The sequence below is a fragment of the Hemicordylus capensis genome, chromosome 3, assembly GCF_027244095.1.
Source record: "Hemicordylus capensis ecotype Gifberg chromosome 3, rHemCap1.1.pri, whole genome shotgun sequence".
Classification (NCBI taxonomy): Eukaryota; Metazoa; Chordata; class Lepidosauria; order Squamata; family Cordylidae; genus Hemicordylus; species Hemicordylus capensis.
Genome location: NC_069659.1, coordinates 88,252,772 through 88,274,438, shown reverse-complemented (window position 1 = coordinate 88,274,438; position 21,667 = coordinate 88,252,772). Strand labels below are relative to the sequence as shown.

The following is a 21,667-nucleotide window of genomic DNA, read 5'->3' as shown; positions in this document are numbered from 1 at the left end:
TACTTTTTTTAAAAAAAAAGTAAGTTCGTGGAGCTGCCAGACCGGACTGGTGGTTCGGTTCCAGTCCTGACGGAACCGGGGTGTGTGTGTGTGTGTGTTTGGTTCGCTCACGAACCCACGAACCGTCAGACCGCAGACCGCCAGACTGCCAGACCGGTTCTGCACATCCCTATTACATATGTCTATATGATCAGAACTTTTTTCCACTCAAGTTGAATTTAGACACATCCATTTATTTCACTTGCCACTTCCTTTGCCATTGGAGTCCATTCCATTTCAAGATATTCTAAAGGGGATTTTGTGCATATCCATCCATACACTCATTGTCTACTTGGACCACCAATTGATAGTATACTAACACTACACAAATGGGTTGAAGCCTGTGATAAGTGCATGAGATGTTTACCCAGGTAAGCAGTTTTCCTCCTGACCCAGGTAACACATCAACCAGACCTAATTCACAATCTTGTGGAGCTATATCAAGGCCCTTGTTATGCATATAAATAAAATTATATAATGCATGTTTTAGTGCATGTATGGATATGCTAACTAGAAGTACTATTTTAAACATACTAAGCTCACACTCCTGAGATGAGAAAATATGTATGTTCAGGAAACTCATGACGCTTACAGAGAAAGGAAAAGAAATGGGACTAGGGAGTGGCTATATTATATGTGCATTATACTCACTGTAATGGCTGTTTAACACATAACACATACTCTAAAGAGAAAGAGAAAGGCATGTGTGGGCTTGAGATTGAAGAGCAAATTATTAACTGGTCCAATTAAAAAGGCTGTCACATGCATTTGAAAATGCAAGGAAACCTTTTGTTTTCCTTTGATCAGTTTCCGATTAACTCTGTTGCTTTGACTTCTAGAGAACTGAAGAAAAAGATAGACACTGCGGGTGACCCATTTTTGGCTAGGCAGAGAGGGGGCGTTAGTTGACAGCATTTGAGGTTGGGGGACATTGTTTGTTCATCTTCCATCTCATATTCTGAAGGATAATGTCCTTGGCCTGTTGCAAAGATATCTCTTTTGCTGACTGGACTTTTTCTTGTCAGCAGCCTAAAGTGGAAAAATAGCAGTGGGAAGCTGAAAGAAATATCTGAATTGTTCGATGTGCCCTATGCTCATCTGAGTCCAGGGATCCTCTTTGCTGAATATTTGAGTGCTAAGGCTGCAGTCATTTCAGGAATGGGATGGTGAGGCCTTCACAGCATCCCTCAGTTTAGAGCAGGCCTGCTCAACTTAGGCCTCCCAGCTGTTTTTGGACTACAACTCCCATAATCCCCAGCAACAGTGGCCAATAGCCAGGGATGATGGGAGTTGTAGGCCAACATCTGCAGGAGGCCCAAAGTTGAGCAGCCCTGGTTTGGAGCTTTCGAGTTGTCCTTTTAGTTAATTAAGGCCACTTGTCAAGCAAGAGCCATCTGTTCACATGTTAAATTTGCTCTCCTTATCCACACTAAGATCTAGAAGTACAAACTTTCTTCAATATTATTTTGTCATATTTTTGCTCCACAGAAGAATACATGTGAGAAATCCAGCCAATATGTTGGGATGAAAATCTCCATGGAAATTTCTCAAACAGGATATTAGATTCCTGCCAGCTTTCGCTCATTTCACCAAAATCAATGTTAATTCTTCTGTGGAGGAGAATGCTATATATACACTGATTCTCAGTTCTCCAAAGGCCTGACCAGTAGAAGCTTGCTTCATATTCAATGTCTACCATGAAGGCTGGCTGACATTTCAAACATGTGTCAGCCATTTCACATGGCTCACCATAGCAATCTGCCAGAAGCATGTGGTTTTTCTATGCTCTCAGGGGTCTACAGTTCTGCTTACCATCTCATCATCCCCTGGCAACGGTAGTGAAAGGAATCCCAGCCTTCCTCTGTAGCTTGGAAATAGCAAGGGGTGGCAACAGGGGCATAGCTAGGGGAGGAGAGGGGGCCCATGTTCACCCCTCTCCCCGGTGGCCCCTCTGAGTGAGGGAGATAATGAAGAAAATAGGGGAGGGTCCAGCTGGGGGCCCTCAGGAGCTGGAGGGTCCAGGTTCTTTGAACCCATCCACTCAATTATAGCTATAACCCTGGGTGAAGATCTTCCCTGTGCAGCTGGAGAAGATCCCTGTTCTCCTCTTCAGATTTATTTATTTATTTATTTGATTTCTATACCACCCTTCCAAAATGGCTCAGGGCGGTTTACATTAAAACAAAACAAAACAAAACAATTAAAATCAATTAGCAGTTAAAAACAGAGGTTGTGAAACTCCATAAAACAATATCAGTTAAAACATTCATAAAAGATTAAAACACCACGAAAAACCAGGTTACAACGTTAAAACCATTTACAACAATTAAAAAACCCTGGAAGGCCAGGCCAAACAGATAGGTTTTCAGGGCTCTCCTGGAGGCCAATAAAGAATTCAGATTACGGATTTCTTCAGGGAGTGCATTCCACAGCCCAGGAGCAGCTACAGAGAAGGCCCACCTCTGAGATGCAACCAGACACACTGGTGGTAGCTGGAGATGGACCTCCTCAGATGACCTTAACATGCGGTGAGAATCATGCAGAAGAAGGAGCTCTCTAAGGTATAGGCTGGAAAAGAAGTAAAAAAACCTCATTGGATGACTCTGGGCCAGTCATTTTTCTCTCAATCTAACCTATGTTACAGAGTCGTTGTGAGGGTGAACATTGTTTGAGATGACATTCTAGTGCATCAGCCTTTTGCACAGGCTATCCTAATGACCATTAGGGGCATTGGGAGTAGTGAGGGTCTCCTTACTTGTCCCTGCTTGCCTCTAACCTATGACCCCTGCCTTGACTGCTCTGGTACTTCCTGCAGTGAGTCAATCCTCTTCCTTTTCTCCTAGAGAGAAGATGGAGACGTCTCTCTCTCCCTAACTATTCATTATGTATCTGATAGATATGATTAGAACTTTCCTAGCTGAATGTATTTCACCAATAAACTAGTTACATAGCTTAGATGCTACAATAATCTCCATGTGTGTTCTTTAAATAGCCGCAACAACTAAACTCCACACTCTGTAACTGGAGTGGTGGCTTCCTTGGCATTTGGCTAAATAATCCTAAATCCCAACAAACATAACCATGTACTGTACACTACTCTGGGCTCCTTGGAGAAAGAAAGGATATAAATCTAAATACAAAGCTAGCCATTTTGGTGGTGAATGACAGCAGTGCTTGGAATACAATAGCTACTTACCACCAATAAACAAACATGTGTTTCCCACTGCTCTAGAGTGGAAGGTTGGAATTGGCCATTTTGTAGGTGGGTGGGCTGCAAGGCACTTTGAGTGCCGTGCTGCCCACCACCAAAATATGCTCCAGCTTTCCCATCTACCTCCAAGTTTAGAGCTGGAGGGGCAGGATGGATCCCACAGTTGCACTGGACGTTGAAGCCTCTGTGCATTTGCAGGGACCGAGAGCAGGACGATTTCCACTTCCTTTGCCCCGAGGGTAGCTGCAGGGCATTGTCTCTGATCTTGAGCAGAGGCATAGTGTGAGGTCCGGGAATGAGCCCCATAGAACACAGCGGGGCTTGCTCCTGAGTAATCATGCTTAGGACTGCACGGAAGAGGAGGGGCAGTGTCCTAGCAGCCATGCATTTGGTTTGGTTACCAATACCAACTTTTGCAGAACCCTGTATATGCCACTGCAAAATGCTGACAGAATCCTCTTCAGTAATGTGGAGATAAATTATGAGGTGGTGACCCATCCATCATGTGACTAGCTGTGCCCCACAAATGACTCACAAGAGGTCTGTTCCACTTGGATGCAATTTAAAGAATCCTACACATTGTGGCCATGTTGTTTGAAGAGGCTTCATCCTTGTTCCTTTTAAGTTAATTCTTCAATTTACAACATTCTCAAGGCCACTTTCTATGCGGCATTTAAGTCTTACATCTAGTTTATTGCTGGCAAATGCCAAGCTGAAATTGATTTAGGCCACAACCAGTCTGCGACATCTACATCTACATCTACCTCACTGTCTAGCTAATTGAATGTCTGTTTGTCTGTTCTCTATACATTCTCACACACCCCACGACCTATACAATAGCTCAGTGGTAGAACATCTGGTTTGGATGCAGAAGCTCTCAAGTTGTCTCTGGCATTTCCAGGTAGGGCTGGGAGACAGTCCTGCCTGCAACCTTGGAGAGCCACTGCCAGTCAGTGTAGAGCAGTGATTCTCAAACTTGGGTCCTCAGGTGTTATTGGACTTCAACTCCCATAATCCCCAACCAAAGGCCACTGAGGCTGGGGATTATGGGAGTTGAAGTCCAATAACACCTGAGGACCCAAGTTTGAGAATCCCTGGTGTAGAGAATACTGAGCTAGATGGACCAATGACCGGCTTGGTATAAGGCAGCCTCCTATGTTCCTACGTAAACACTGAACCCACCCAATTCTGTCTAATTCAGTTAAAAGAGTAGATGATCTATCTATCTATCTATCTATCTATCTATCTATCTATCTATCTATCTATCTATCTATCTATCTATCTTTATACCATCTGATATGTACATCTCTAGGTGGTCTAATATCCGTGAGGTTCAGGCTACATACTAAGAACCAATTTGTCACATTTATGCTTTGAATTATTATTATAGCAAGGGTAAACTTTATAGTTGATGATTCACGAAGAGATGTGTGCGGGAAGTCCACCTTTTTGTGTGTTTTTGTAATGAATGACAATATTACTATTGTTAAAATTAATAAAAATTGAATTTGAAAAGGAAAAAAAAGAACCAATTTGTCACAAGTCTGCCTGAAGCTATTTTTGGAGATCCCGCCCCCCACTTGTATTTTTTCCATTTCCCCCACATCAGGTCATTAAAATCTTCAAGGTTGCTTTCAACAGTCACCTGAAGATTGATGTAAATTCCTGGAGAATCCAGTCTTGGGGGACTGGCAATCCTATTGACATGGTCAGGGCTGCCTGACGTGGGGGGAAGGGGTGGTCACCAAGGGCCCCATACTTACAGGAACTCTGTCCTGCAGCACAGCACTAAAGATTCATCTAGTTCCAGCAGAACCTGAACAATATTGATTCAGGGGTGGGAGTACACAAGCTAGAGACAGCCCTGGCTAAATGTTGTCTAGACTGGCTGGCATAAGCTTAAAACATAAATAAATAGTGATTCATCATAAGGGGCCCTGCAAACTATTCTTACCCTGGGGCCCGTAAAAACTAGAGATAGCCCTGGATGTGGTATGCTATGATTTACATACCAGTAAAAGAACATGGGTGCATCTGCATTTTAAGACATAGTATGAAAATGGGTGGTGGGAGGGAATAGTACAGGAAGTCCCCGACTTACAAGCAGGTTGTGTTTCAAAAGTTCATTTGTAAGTTGGATATCCATAACTCGGAACGCATATAGTTTCCAAGAGTTACGACTTGTTTGTATGTGTGCATTGACATTTGTAAGTTGGAGGCTTCCTTAATGTCATTGTTATGGAACTTTGTATGTACAGATGTCTGTCAGCCAGATGTTTGTAACTCGGGGTGTGCCTGTATACCAGTCAATGAGGCTGTTCTAACTGCTCTAACCCCTGCTAACTTGGCAAAGAGGCACCTTTTAAATGTGGTGATTCTCTTTATTTAGCAGGGGGAGAATAACTGGCCCTATCCACCCCCAGCACAGGACCTCCAGTGACTGTTGCTGGTGTCTATCTTATGTTTCTTTTTTGATTGTGAGGCCTTTGGGGACAGGGATCCATCTTATTTATCTATTATTTCTCTATGTAAACTGCCCTGAGCCATTTTTTGGAAGGGCGGTATAGAAATCGAATGAATGAATGAATGAATGAATGAATGTTCTCATGTGCACCCTAACCCAGACTAGGGAAGCCCTGCCTGGGTTAGGGTGCATGTGAGAACTGCTGAGATGGGGCCCAATCCCAGCAGGGCAGCACCATCTAGCCCAGCTTTTTAGCCTGGATGTTAGCCTGGGTTGACAGTGCCAGTATACTGTTAACCCAGGTTCCGAGACTGTTTAGCCCAAGGAGGCACAGCAGACACACCCAAGGAGACACACGTTGCTCAGTGTGCGATACTGAGGCCAGGACGTGTCATCCTGGTCTTCGGAGCTCTGTGAAGCTGCGGATCATCTGAGAGTGCAGTTCATGCTCCCAAGAATGTGCCATGGCTCATCTGCGGGGAAGGTAAGCTTCATGGAGCCTTCCTTGAACCCACACAGTCATGTGAATGGCCCCAATATCTGATAAAAGACATTACTAGGTCAAAACTACAGGAGCAAATCTGGAAATCATATATTGCCTTCAAAATAAGGTGCTGGTTCTCACATGTTCCTTTAAGCAGCTGCAGCAGCAGCAGCAACAAAAAATCTTTTATTTATTTCTAGTGCTTGCATACTTTATAGGCTAAGTCTTTAAATGTAGTTTAAACAAAGCTGTTTTTAACAACAATCAACCAATAAAAAGTACAATACAGATAATAAAACAGGATATCAGAACAGTAGGAGAAGTCAGATAAAAATGGGACAGAAATGGCAATCAAGGGCTGGAATAATGGATGTGCACACATATGTCTTCCAGAATTTTACTGTGGTCCTTACATGTGTAGAAAGATAGTGAGCAGCATTCAGACTAACACTGCCCTTACATTAGAAGAATGTTTTGTATGTGCAGGGATTTTTCTGGATCTCCCCTTCCCTCTCCTGCCCCTGATTATCCATCAGAAACATGTCCTTGCTGATGGCTAGGGGAATCCTCAGGACCATATTTCAGGGACAGGAGAGCAAAGTTGCCAGTAGGGGTGGTGGTTTGTGGGGGTAGTGGTTTGAGAAAAATATTGGCAAGTGCAAAACCTTTTAATGCAAGGGTAGTGTTTGTCTGGATGCTTTTCAGTATTTACCGTACCTAGGAGGTAAATACTCCTCCTTACCTAGGAGGAGAGCTGGTGTTGTGGTAGCAAACATGGCTTGTCCCCTTAGCTAAGCAGGGTCTGCCCTGATTGCATTTGAATGGGAGACTTGATGTGTGAGCACTACAAGATATTCCCCTCAGGGGATGGAGCCGCTCTGGGAAGAGCAAAAGGTTTCAAAGTTCCCTCCCTGGCTTCTCCAAGATAGGTCTGAGAGAGATTCCTGCCTGCAACCTTGGAGAAGCCGCTGCCTGTCTGTGCAGACAATACTGAGCTAGATAGACCAATGGTCTGACTTGGTATATGGCAGCTTCCTATGTTGTTCCTATTTATTTCAAACATTATTGTCAAAGACTCACAGAAAATATTCCTAAACCTCTTCTTTGGAACACTCTTCCCCCCCAGATTCGTTCAGCCCCCTCCCTGGCTGCTTTTAAGACCCACCTGTTTCACGAGGTGTTTGCCCTTTTATTATTAATTATATTATTATTTCTTGTTTACACAGTCAGACAGGTGCTATTGACTGGTTTGCTTTATCCAGACATCGATTCCTTCCCAAGGACCTGGGATGGCTGAATAATAATAATAATAATAATAATAATAATAATAATAATAATAATAATCCATCCCAGGTCCTTGGGAAGGACTCGATGTCTGGATAAAACAAACCAGTCAATAACACCTGTCTGACTGTGTAAACAAGAAATAATAATAATAATAATAATAATAATAATAATAATAATAATAATAATAATTGTTATTGTTATTAGTATTAGTATTAGTATTAGTATTGTTGTTGTTTACCACCTAGAGTCTTTGGAGGAGGTGGTATGTAAGAAAATTTTAATAAAATAAATAAATAAATAAACCTTTGAAGACAATCTTTATATTGTCATTATATTATATTATATATTCCCCTCTTGTTCAGAGGGAAACTTGGTAACCTAGCTATGTTGCCCTCTTGATTTTCCCTAGGAATATTGCCAGATGAATATTTCCAAATTAAGGGACGCTCTGGAGCAGTGATGTCTGGAATAAGGACATTTCCTAAAAAGTGGGACATCTGGCAACCAGTCAGTCCAATCATTCAGAAAACTGGCGACAGTTAAACTTTTTTCAAGGGCAAACAATGAAGCTGAAGTCTTTAGCCAAGCGGTGGTGGTGTTAACTGTTTCCACAAAGCCATTTTCTTTTCTTTTTTAAAAGACTATTCAGTTCATCAACTATTTGAGACTAAAACAAAACACAGCAAATGCCATGCACTGATAAAGGGCACAATCCACTGAGAAGTTCTCTTGCATAAGCACCATTGAAATAAATTCATTTTTGTGGTGCTTGTGCAGGAGACCTTCTGGGTGGATTGTTCCCTAAAGTCTTATTTTGAAAAAGGTATTCTTATCTGTGCGTACAGATATACATACCCCTACATAGAAGTTGTTGCTGATCACGAGAACCTTTGCTGCTTCACTGGTTTTCTTAAACAGAGCTTTGCATATAATACACATGTATTATATGTATTTTAAAAACATGTATTAAAAAACCCACCTTGCCTCAGAAACATGTTTATAATGATGTGCATTTTATTTCAGTTTGCTAGCATTGTGAAATCCACATAATTAAGGAACAACTGCTTTTATAAAAGGTTAAGCAATATCATCCAAATACTTCAGCTACGTATACGTGTGTGTGTGTGTGTGTGTGTGTGTGTGTGTGAGAGAGAGAGAGAGAGAGAGAGAGAGAGAGAGAAATGAAATTACACACACACACACTTAGGTTTTTGGGATGCACATTGCAGCTCAAAAGTGACTGTCGGTTTAAGGCACAAATTGACTTTACTTCATTGTACTACTGGAGCAATAGAAGTGGCATTTTCTTTAGGGAGGCATATGAAGACCAGTGATGGAATATGAGGCTGTGGCTTGCTGTAGCCCAGCCAGAAGGCTGCAATGAGTCTAGCATAAACAGAAGCAGCTGGCTGCACAGCATGGAGTGGCGGGACCACGAAACATGGCAGATGCAGCTTCAGCTGTTAATGGGTACAGAGCATCAGCGTCCCAGCCTGGGTCACATGAAGGACCCATTTTAACGGTGACAGGACACTGTCAAACTGCCATCCTCACTGCTCCCCCCCCCCCAATTTTAAACCTGTCATATCTTTGTAACAGCAAACCTCTAGCCTCAAGTTCGCAGGACAAGGGACAAAACGAGCACATATTTTCATTCCATTTTCCTCTGTTTTAAATAGAGTGGTTTTATTTTTAGAAGAGAAACACTTGGCTGTATGCATCTTAAACCCAATAACATCCAGCATACAAAACATTACTTTAACTCCCAAAAGAAAATCGTATGACTCAGTTAGAGGCCATATATGTGGAACGCTAAGCAACCAGTCCTAAACTCATCTAATTGGCACTGAGGGCCATTGAAATCTAGGGGGCATACGCATTCAAATAATACATTTAAAAGTCTGTTTCTAAATATTGTTTTACTATTCCAAATCCTTTCACTTCACAGACAATGGCAGTTCTGAAATGTGATCAGTGTCAACTGCCACAGAATGATCAAGTTCTGAAAAACCTGGTTTTCAGCAATGATCATCATTAGCCTGTCCTGTTTACATAACAAGCCGATCATCATTAGCAATATGATAGATTGATAATGTTGAGTGCAAACACACTATACACAAACTGATCTATTAACCAACTATTTGATTTTATTGCTTACCTAATTAAGATAACTTTATTAAAAATGTACTTGAGATTTGTACTTACGATTTTTAAGCTCCAGGCAGAAAAGTGCTAAACTTTGTGAATTCTTTTATATTTGGCTAAAAATCCAAATGTGACGTGCTTCTATGGAATTCTTTAATTTGTGAATGATGGTGTTAAAGGAATGGGTTAATGTTAGAAGGTTTGAATGCTGCATGTGCATGAATGTCTTGTGTGTATGGTATGTGTACATAACTGCGCGACACTATAAGTTCTCTAAAATGTCATTATATAGGCTTCTGACAATGAAATCTCAATTTTTTTCTTTGTCATGGTAATCTTTAAGCAATTAAGCAAACACACAAATGCACACAAAAGGAAAATAAAGAGACACACTAAGCAAAGAGATCAAGGGAAATTATTGCAATGAGTAAGCAATAGCTCTGCAACTTGAAGGGCATTTTCTATGGATCTTTTTCATTCAAGACTGTGATTCTGTTTGCTGAGGGATCAGTTGCAGGCATTTGTGAACCAATATAAACTGAAACTTGCAGCAGCATTGCTTCATGGCTGGTGTGAGTGTCTATAGAAACAGGCGTAAAAGGCTAACTTGGTAAGACGTGGAGAGAAGCACATATTAAAACCACTCAGTTGTTTTAGGAACCTAGGAAGCTGCCATATACTGAGTCAGAACATAGATCCACCTTGCTCAGTATTGTCTACACAGCCTAGCAGCAGCTTCTCCAAGGTTTTAAAAAGCCATGAGCAAAACGAAATGATAAATGCATGTGCCGATCCCAATTCAGTCAGTCCTCAGAAAATGTTGTTATCAGGGATGGCTAATTTTTGTGTTCTTGGGAGGTGTCCATGCCAGGTCTGAAGGAACCTTGGCTAGATAGCAGAGTGATCATGCAGCAAGCCAGTGGCTGGAGCCAGAGCCAATAAAGGCTTGAGAAGAGAGCTGTTGCACCTGTGAAGGGCAGGCTCCACCTTATGGGCGTCTTTGAAAGCCAGAAATCCTGCTCCTGACTGGAGCTTTAAAAAGGCCCTCATCTAAAGTAAGTGCCTGAGCTGGCTTCTCCCTCCTCAAAAGTAAGCTCAGTGGAAGACTGGCCAAGATAGGCAGAAGCCCACCAGATGGGCACTTGCATCTGGTGCTGGAGTTCCGCCCTGGCCCCATGTCACCTCGACTCCTTGAGTTCTGAGGATGATGGAAGGAATTCCAGCAATGGGACTAGAGTCTCAGTGTGGTCATGGGTCCTCAGCATCTCTGGGTTCTGTTGGTGGAGGGAGATATCAAAGAGTCAGCTCTGGGGGGTTTGAGTTCATGAGTGAATTTACAGTCATTCATGAGATCTGGGGGGCTCCCACTAGGACTAGTGTTTTTGGCTGAGGCTTTCTTCCTCTTCCAAGAAGGCCTCACCCAGGTGGGTCTTGATGGGAGCCACACACATGCACAGGGGCCGTGGCCAAGCACCAAAAGCACCCAATGTGGTGCTCAAAAACCCACTCCTCTCTTGGGATCACAGTGGCGGAGAGGATCCCTAGTGAGGAGTGGGTTTCTGAACACAGTGTTGGGTGTTTTGGAGCTTGGCCACACACCCTGTCCATTGCACACACAGGGGGCATGGCCAACCTCCAGAAGTGCCCAATGTGGCATTCATAAACCCACAACCCACCTGGAATTACAGCAGAAGGGAGGACATTACTGTTGTTCCAATCAGGGAAGGAAGGCAAAGCCCTCCCTCTGGCTGCAATCATCAGTGCGGCACTCAGAACCCCACACCCCGCTTGGGATTGCAACGGCGTGGAGGACTTTGTCTTTATTTACTGCAGGGGATGATGACAAAGCCCTCCCCGCTGCTGTGATCCCCTGCAGAGAGTGAGTTTCCAAGCACGCCATTGGGTGTTTTGGGAGCTTGTCCACACCCCCTGAGCGTTCCATGGGTAGGGGTCATGGCCAAGTGCCAAAAGTGCCAGAACCACACTCAAAAACCACACTCAAAAACTCACTCTCCACCTGAGATCACAGTGGTGGGAGGCTTTTGCCTTTGTTCCCTGCAAGGAATTAAGGCAAATCCCTCCCCACCGCAGCAATCCCAGGTGGGACAAGGCACTGATAGGTGCTGGTACGTAGTACCGGTGTGTACCATCACAAAAAAGGTGCTGACCTTACCTAGCAATAAGAGTGTCGCCGTGCACTCAGATGGTATAAGACAGAACTGAGAAATGAATGTTCTTCCTGAAAGATACCTCCAAGAAGCAGGTTGGCAGTGAAATACACTTGCGGATTCATTCATTTCCTCTTTACAAGTGAAATGGTGAATAACAGTTTTGTATCTTGCTTAATATTTGATCAGACCTCCAGGGGTCACTTCAGGCACTGCAAATTGATCACTTGTGGTCTAGGTAATGAGCTCTGGCTTTATATGGTACCAGGGGTGGCCCTTCCAAGAGGAAAGGTTAGGCAGTTGCTTCAAGTAGCAGATTATTGGGGCACTAGTGAAATGGCAAGATGTCCTCCTGCCCCTCCATTTAAAAAGGTGGGGGGAAAGGGGAAGGAGGATGTGCACCCTGCCTCAGGACCTTGTGTATACCATACAGTATGCCACTGTATGGTACTAAGGACAAATCTAGGTGTATAGGTCTGAAAACAATGCTTTTCAAAATCCACAGAACTCTAGCAGACTAAGGCCTTAAGCCAGACATCCTCTTGCAACCACTGTGTATTCATGATAATTTTTGAGTAAGTCTTAGGCTTTAAAGAGTTGCAGTTGGTTTTTCCCCATGCGTTATATTGGTAAAACACTTTCTAGAAATCAGTTCCACTATAACAAATGTGCAACTTCTAAATGTCAAGGATAATGTCAAGGAATAACTGTGATCCCATTTGTATGTAATGTGAAACTGGAGTTGAAGGGGACTCAGGTTGAAATATTTGTATGTCCAAATGCGTGCAACTCCAGATCAGACCCAAAAGATACCGAGGTTTCCCTCCCGAGAGTCTGATTTGAACCTTCAGTTTGTAGTGGGTTTGTGATTATTTAGCAAAGCACCAAGGAAGCTACCACACTCCAGTTGCAGAGTGCAGAGTTTAGTTGTTGCAGCTATTTAAGTAACACGCGTGGAGATCACTGCAGAGTCTAAACTAAATTGATTTACTGGTGAAGTATATTTGGGATAGGAAAGACCTATCCTATCTATCAGCTACATAATGAATAGATAGGGAGAGAGAGATTTTTCCATCTTCACTCTAGGAGGAAAGGGAGTACCTCTACTCCCAGTGCCCCTAGTGGCCATTAGGATAGTTGATCCAAAAGGTTGATGCACTGGAACTCCATTTCCAAGAGGTTTCACTGCTCCTACCTGTGGTTTCACGATACCAGTGTTAGGTCCAAATGCTGCACTGGAATTACACTGTGCTGCAACTGGAGTTGAGGGAGGAAGTTCCTCCCTCACTCTGGCTGTGATTGGCTGCCAGGGCTGTCCTTTGGTCCAGAAGGAAGCCCATGCAGCCAGTTCCCCCTCCTGTCATACTGACTGCAGAGATCCTCCTGTCCCTTATGTCTGGATGTGGGCAGGATTGCATGGGGATGAGAGGAAGTGGAACTGCAGATCCATTTGACCTGTGGGTCCGCTTTATGTGTGAATGCAGCCTGCATATCATTTCAAAAGTGTAACTACTAGTGCTTCAATGGAAATCACAGCCAGATTTCTTATACTAAATATAAACAGGATGGTTATTGGAAGTGGAGTAGAGTTTGAGTAACCCTTTGTACATAAGAGGTAATATAAAGTATAGTTTCTTTAATCAGAAAATACTAGTAATGGTCAAGATGATCTGGAACAGAAGGCTTGACCTTAGCTTAGATATAATCAGATATATGACTGATTGACATCAAAGATCAAAGCCAAGCCAAGCCAATATATAAATAATTAAAAGGCATGGATTATTATCCTTGACAGACATCTTCTTTTATGTTCAGTTCTAGAAATGGATTGACAGTAAAGAAGGAGTTTAAAAGATAAATATGAATTGTTTATCAGGCAAATTAGCAATGTTAAGGTACACCGAAGTACACAAAGCTCTGTGCCCAAGTCACTCATCATTGTAGACAATTCCCTTATATTAAAAAAGGAGCCCTCTGTAAACTAGCAAAAATTTAAAGGAAAGTTATCATCACTCTTGTGGCAGTGAAAGGCAATGGCCCAAAAGTACCTGCAGCAAGATTTGAAAGGGTACTGGAAAGAGCTTGGTAGCTGGCAACTGACAGCTCTTGAGAGAAATCTGACTTACTGATAGTTCATTTGTTTGTCTATCAATGTGGTCTCCTAATGGTAAAAAGAAGCCTCTTAGTCCCAGTTACAGCTGATTTCAGGTAAAAGTGTGAATTGCCAGAACTCCCCTCATCTGAGTTACTCACAAGTTTTCTGCCATCTCTGCACATATGGTATTGCAGGAGAGGCAATGCTGAAATTACTTATCTCCTTGGCAGTGCAGCATTTTGCTGACTGCACAAATAAGTTTGTATTTTCAGAATCTGTTTTGCCCTTTCTTTCTCCCCACGGCATCTTTTTTTATTTTTTAGTGCCACCACTGAAAATTGGTCTGAAAAACAGAAAGATTCCAAATGGGTATACTTCAGAAGGCTTTTGTCTTTGATTATAAAATGATCAGAAGTTTTACCTCAAAATCTATTTATATAAAACTGATGGTATTTTGAAGATGTACAAGTACGAAGGTCCTGGACCATAACTTGATGACACTGGGGTCAAATGAACAAGCTCTGTGTTGTCAGGTAAGAAGATGCTTCAAAGTGAAAAGAAGCAAAAAAATTATAACATGCACCTGATGAGATAATCTAAGGGGAGGGAAACCCACAGGATTAGAAGGAAGAGAGAGGTATGAGTAATCTTCAGGGACTGGCAGAGTTTCAGTATCAGACAATTGAACTGAAGAAGCTTAAGAGCAAAGGGACACCGCTATGGGCAAACTTTGTGGAACACTGCTATCTATGTTCCTTTCAAAAGGCTATGTAAGTAAACTATGCTCTTGCCTGTAATTATGTAAGTTACAGGCAAGAGATACCTGTAAGAGTGGCTTTCAAGATGCCAGATCTGAAGACACTGTTCTTCCCAGAGCAGTGTATGCTCTTTGGTTCTGCAGGATATCCCTTTCTAGTTAAAACAAAACAAAACAACAACACCTTCCATGAGTATTTTGGCTCTTCTCTTGGTTATACATTCTGTAGAGTTCTACCCTAGAATGCATGTAGGCAGTACCTGGGGTGTTGGAATGAAGAACAGTAACAACAATTGTCATTATTAACGGAAACAGAGAAAGTAACACATCTCTGTTAGGGCCAATTAACTATCACAAAGCAATGAGGCTTGATTAAGAAGAAGAAGAAGAAGAGAGGGGTGGGGTGGGAACAAAGAGAGAGAGAAAGTTGTTGGTGCCAGAAGAGTGCAGTGTGTTTATTTAGGACTCTTTGAAGGCTAATTAGGTTAGATTGTGCCCACTACAAAAGAACCCAACAGGTATATTAGGACAAAGAAGCAATGGCAATACTGGGACAAAACACCTTGGTACCTTGTTATTGTCATTTTTAAAGCACCTAAAGATATATTAGATGCTTTATATCTCTTAACTCTGCATTCTTAAAGAAATATTCTTTCTCCTTGTCTCACTGTCATCTTTTTGTACTCTAAGGTAAAATATAGTATATGTTTTATATTTTCTTGAAAATATAAGTTATCTTAGAGATTTATCTTAGAGAGCACCTTCTTCTGCATGATCCCCACCACAAATTAAGGTAATCTGAGGAGGTCCATCTCCAGTTACCACTGGTTCGTCTGGTGGCAACTCAGAGGTGGGCCTTCTCTGTAGCTGCGCCTGGGCTATGGAACGCACTCCCGGCACAAATCCGTAATTTGAGTTCATTACTGTCTTTCAGGAGAGCCCTTAAAACCTATCTGTTTGGCCTGGACTTCCAGGGTTTTTAAACTACTGTAAACTGCTTTAAATTGTTTTAAATGGTTGCCCTGGTTTTCCAAGGTTTTTAGCTGTTTGAATGTTTAATTGGTTTTATTCTGTTTTCATAGTTTTTGATTTTAATTGTTAACTGGTTTTAATTGTTTTTATCCTGCTGTAAACCGCCCTGAGCCATTTTGGAAGGGCGGCATATAAACTGAATAAATACATTAATAATTAATAAATAATAAATATACAGTAGTGTTGGTTTTTATGGCAAACATTATTTAAGGTCCAAATGGAGTTGTGTGACCCCTTGCCAGCACTGACTTTCCCCCTCTAGAGCATTGTTTTAGCAGTGTGATTCTGGCTGTAAATGTTGCCAGTGGTTGCCAGTGACTCCCCCTGAGCTTTTGAACTGTAGACTAATGAGCTGCAGAACTTCACTTAGGCTTAAATCACTGTACTCAGTTCCCATGTTTGTCAGTGAGAGAGCAAAGGGTCTGCAACATCAGTTCATTTGGCGTCTTGGCAACCCTCGATAGTACTAGATTTCTATATTAACATCTGACATGGTAATAAACATCAAGGCCTCCGTGCCTGATGTTAGCACAGGGTGCCTTTCTGCTCAAAACATCTGGTCCCTTGACAAATTGTTACAGTTATCATTCCTTGCCACACCGTTGGTCCCTAGAAGATTGCAGAGCCCTACGGCACACGTACTGCTAGGGATCTGTTCTCAAGTTGTTGCCATGAGCTGGCCGTATGATGACAATTAGAGGCAGTTAGTGTGCAGATGAGACTTGCGAGTGGCAGGTGGTGAGAATGGGACTCAATTAACTAACATGCACAAAATCCCTTCCTAATGAGGCTGGCCAGCCCAGATGAGCTGGAAAGCATGTGTCACTGACAGCAACAGAAGATTTGAAACTGAGAGGGAGAGAAACTGGTCAACAGGTAGCATCAGTACCGTGAAAAGAATAATCCTCTCTATCTCTTAGAAGTCAGGAAGGACAAGGGATTTAAATAGATGCACTAGAAGTCAGCTGGACAGAGCATGCCATTTGGTTGAATGCAAAGAAGTAATGTTGCTCTTTCCCTTTCAAATATTTTGTTGTTGATTCTTCCTTTGGATAGCCTGGTTACATTTTCTCCTCAAAAACAACATTGCCATTTCAGTGCAAGGAAATGCAGGTTCCTTGCCTCAGAATAGCTCTGCTGAGAAAAGATGTCAGAATCTCATGCTACATCTGAAAAATAACAGCTGCATATTCTACTAACAGCATTGGATCCAGTCCAGCTAAAATTAGTCATGCTTAAGTCTCTTTGAAATCAACAGGGCTTAAGCTGGTTGTAATCAACTGGTCCCATTGTTTTCAACTGATCTAAGCATGGCTGACTTTGGATGGACTGGGGCCACTGGCTGACATGAGGAAAATTACTCAAAGTAATCCCATTGAAATTAATAGGGCAAGCTGGGCATTGCCTAATTTATGCGTTTTAATTTCAATGGCACTACTTTGAGTAGAGTTGCCATATTCAAGCTTCCCAAATCTGGGTGGCCTAATCTGCATATAATGCATTTTATTTATTTATTTATTTGACAGATTTGTATACTTTCCCCTCCTTCTCTGCCATCCCATGTGATCGGATCCAGAGTAAAATCCGGGCAATCCGGGCAGTGTATTTGAAATCTATGTAAATCTGGGTGGAATTTAGCAGGCGGGTGGAGGAGCCAAAATCCGGTGGGGACCTTAGATTCTGGGAGACCCAGCAAGACTAACTTTGAGTAATTTTCCTCATGTCAGCTATTGTCTGGAAATGCCTTTGAGGGTCAGTGAACTGAAGTGTCGAATTTTCTTTCTCCTTTGGAGCTGGTATCAACACCAGAAAGATCACACCACCAAAGCATCGACCACTTCATGTTTCAGGTTGATTGAGCATTATATGTGCGACTGAGAAACTGAAATTCATATAGTCTCAACTATAGGCTGCAATTTCTTAGGCTGCAATCCTTTGCACACTTACATTCTTGTGAGTTGCTGTTTGTGCCCTCAAGAGCCCACGTGTTAAAAGTTGTGTGTGTGTGTGTGTGTCACGGTGTGCGTGTATGTAGGAGGAGGATGCTTTACTTGCAAAGGTGGGGGAAGGGTCCTCCAAAGGCCTTTAGATCTAGGCTCCAAAATTACCTAGATACACCTCTGCATAGTAGGAACTACTTCTGAGTAAACATTCATAGGACTACGCTGCATGTCCTTTTACACTGATTATATAAACTAAATCTTCAAATATTAAGGGAAATAGGTGAAAAAACATTCCCTTTGTTGTCCAGAGGGACACTGATGTAGATGGACTTAAGTGCACTTAACTCTCTGTTGGATTGTGGCCAAAATGTTTTGCTGTGTCTGGGTATTATGAAACTCTCTGATCAGTGTCACGTTACACCCTGAATCTACCAGATGTCAATACTGAGAAATAACAAGTTAAATTAAAGGCAAAGCAGTCTACACCCTATATTATAATTCTGATCTATGGGTTTTCACGTAATTCATGTTAGAAGAACAGAACAGTGGGGGGATCTGTGTATATATACACACACACACACAAACAGTACTTTATGCACTGTGTGTTACTTTAAAAATAAAAATAATATAAAGTACTAAATAAATATGCACAGACTGAAAACAACAACCCACATCATTCTGTTCTCACATTTGATTAAACTAAAATAATCACCCCTTTAAGAAATGTTAAAATAATATATTTTAAGTATTTTAAAGAAGTGGCTATTTTAATTTAATCAAACCTAAAATGTCAGACATGTTTCCAGTTTCCATTTTATTTACTTCCATATCACTAGAAGTATTTCTGCACTATTATTGATAACAATAGTTTGCAGCAGTTTGCAGGTTAAAACAAATCCAACAATAAAACAACACAGTAGACAAATTAAGATCCAATAACAGTAGTAGAAACCAATATCATTTTGTCTTGCTTCTCTTGCTCCATGGATAATTTGAATTAGGTGGAGCAACACCACATGGAAAACACAGGATGGAGCATCTATAGTGGAGCATTGTCAGGCAGCAGAATATTCTCAACCCATGCCATACTTGCTGATTGTCCCCTGCCAGTGTTCCAAGCTGGGGTTTGAAAATAGAAGTAAGCTTGACTAGAATCAAAATGAGATCGTGGAGGCTTGTAGAGGAGGATCACGGATAATCAGTAGGTTTGAGACAGGTTAAACCCTATAATGCTCCCCAACCTCTGTGTTTTCTCATGGGTTTGGGAACATGTCTTTGAGATAACATGTTTTTGATTTTTGTGATGGTTACATACACAAAGAATTCAGATGTATTTAAACTGTAGTTTGAAACCTCTTTGCTAGACATCAGTGGCTGATATACTGTACAATGGTACATCAGCCTAGTAACACTGCATGCATGCAAGTTATGCAAATATGAAATATATGCAAAAGATGTTGCAGAAGAATAAGCCCATTACTCTTTATTGCACATAGTGCAATAAACCATGATATGACATTACCACTTCAGGGATGTGATGTCTGCAGAGTATAGTATGAACTTTGATCCCATGTATTAGGTCTGTGCACTGCCAACAATATTGTATCGTATCGAATCCAATCTGATAAGTATTGTTCTTGGGTTTTTGAAGCCCTTCCAATATTGTTATCAGTATCATTATCGGGTTTCCAATCAGAAATCCGATTAAAAATATCAGTAAAAATCCCGATATATATCTATGGGGAAATAGAAAAAAATTGGCAATCAGGAATGGCATATTTCAGAGAGCTCTGAAATATGGTGCACATGTAGCCCAGGATGGCAGGACTCTGTGTTCATTTTTATCTGTTGATTTTTGGTGATTTTTTTTCAAAAGAAAGCCAAATTTCTATTCACATCAAAGAGTTGCTAGAAAAGTGATGGAACAGCAGTTAATCTACCACTTGCTTTTTAAAACTGCCCTGAGCCATTTTGGAAGGGCGGTATATAAATCAAATAAATAAATAAATAAAGTGGTAAGTACATTAAATCAGGTGGCTAAATAAATGAATGAATAAATGCATAGGCAGGCAGATAGTTAGATGGCAGAAGATGGCAGCCCTTTTTCTAACTGCAATTGGTGGGGGCAATGCTTAAATTGCCAAAAGCAGGCTGCACCATTTTGTATTGCCGACACCATTTTGTCTCCCAATATCTGAATGATATTTTTTACCAATTTTATGTTAGCTATTCTGATAATTACAATTCAGTATAGACTTCCCTATATTGGATCAGAATTATTTCAGCTTATATCCAATATTGCCAATATCTTTCCAATATCAGATATATCTAATGCATAGGCCTACCATATATGCCACCCCCCCCCCCGGATATTTTAAAAATATGTGTACTGGCTATCCTAGTCAAACAACAATTAAGCATTGTTAGAAGGTTGACTGAGGTACAACCTGATAGAGGTCTATAAAATCATGCATGGTGTGGAGAAGTTGATAGAAACTTTTCTCCCTCTTGTTTAACACTAGAATCAGGGGTCATCCCGTGAAACTGATTGCTAAGAAATTTAGGACCAACAAAAGGAAGTACATTTTCACACTACACATAATTAATCTATGGAATTTTCTGCCATGGAAATTGGATGGATTTAAAAGGGGCTTAGACAAATTCATGGAGGACAGGCCTATCAATGGCTTCTAGTGGCTATAAGCCACCTCCAGCCTCAGTGGCAGGATGTCTCTAAATACCAGTTGCAGGGGAGCAACAGCAGGAGAGAGGGCATGCCCTCACCTCTTGCCTGTGGGCTTGTCAGAGACATCTGGTGGGCCACTGTGTGAAATGGGGTGCTGGACTGGATGGGCCTTGGGCCTAATCCAGCAGGGCTGTCCTTATGTTCATTAGATCCAGAGAATCATAACATTTTCAGAACATAAAAAGCCCTCAACATTTGGAAGTGCCCTTAAAAGGTTTAGGCTAACCATGTTTTTTTGCCTGTGACTGAACTGTTAAATTCACTTTGTCTGAAACTGCATGGAGGCATTGTGATTGTATTTATCAATAATTAAAACATGTTTTCTACAACACTGACTAGTAAGTTGTTACTTTTCAGCATCCCCAGCTAATTAGACAAAAGAAGTTGAAGTTAATTTGATGGAAAACATTTCTTGACTTAATGACATTTATGGGTAATTAGGCATGTTGTAAGAAAGGAACACACATTTACATTTCAGCTTATTTCCAGCGCTTATTCCCACCTCTTTCTCCACTGGAGGTTTTGTATTCTCTAAGGAATGGCTTCAACACAGACAGCACTGGTCCTCTTGTTATTCTTGAAACCAACCATTGTTCGCATGAAACAAGCTACCACACAGTAATGAGGCACAGATAGCTAAAATTAGACTCTGTGTGTGTGTATAGATATAGATATAGATATAGATATAGATATAGATATAGATATAGATATAGATATAGATATAGATATAGATATAGATATATCCTGCTTCTCCATTGTTGTCCTGACAAGAGCTTTCTCCTGCTCTTACTAGTTCCTCTGCATTCGTTCCTTAACAGAACAGGAAAACTGTATACATGTGCTTATGTGTGTTTCATGTTTTTACTAAAATTCTGACAGTGCTTATACGTATTATTATTATTATTATTATTATTATTATTACATTTATATCCTGCTCTTCCTCCAAGGAGCCCAGAGCGGTGTACTACATACTTAAGTTTCTCTTTCACAACAACCGTGTGAAGTAGGCTAGGCTGAGAGAGAAGTGACTGGCCCAGAGTCACCCAGCTAGTATTATGGCTGAATGGGGATTTTAACTCGGGTCTCCCCGGTCCTAGTCTAACCTCGGGTCTCCCTCGGGTCTCCCCGGTCGTACTCTAACCACTACACCACACTGGCTCTGTAGTGTCAGATTTTCTTATTTAAATGATAGCTTTATTTCTGTATCATCACAAGCTACTGTAAATGTAACCCAACTTGATCTATGTGAAAATAACGGATTTCGGTGGCTGTATGCAGCACCAATCTTTCCTCAGT

The 21,667-nt window shown here is 41.5% G+C and overlaps 1 long non-coding RNA gene across 1 annotated transcript in view; it reads left to right on the top strand.

Annotated features, from left to right (window-relative positions):
- LOC128351942 (uncharacterized) overlaps positions 1-21,667 on the top strand; it is a 44,061-nt gene that overhangs the window by 2,856 nt on the left and 19,538 nt on the right. The window lies entirely within an intron of this gene.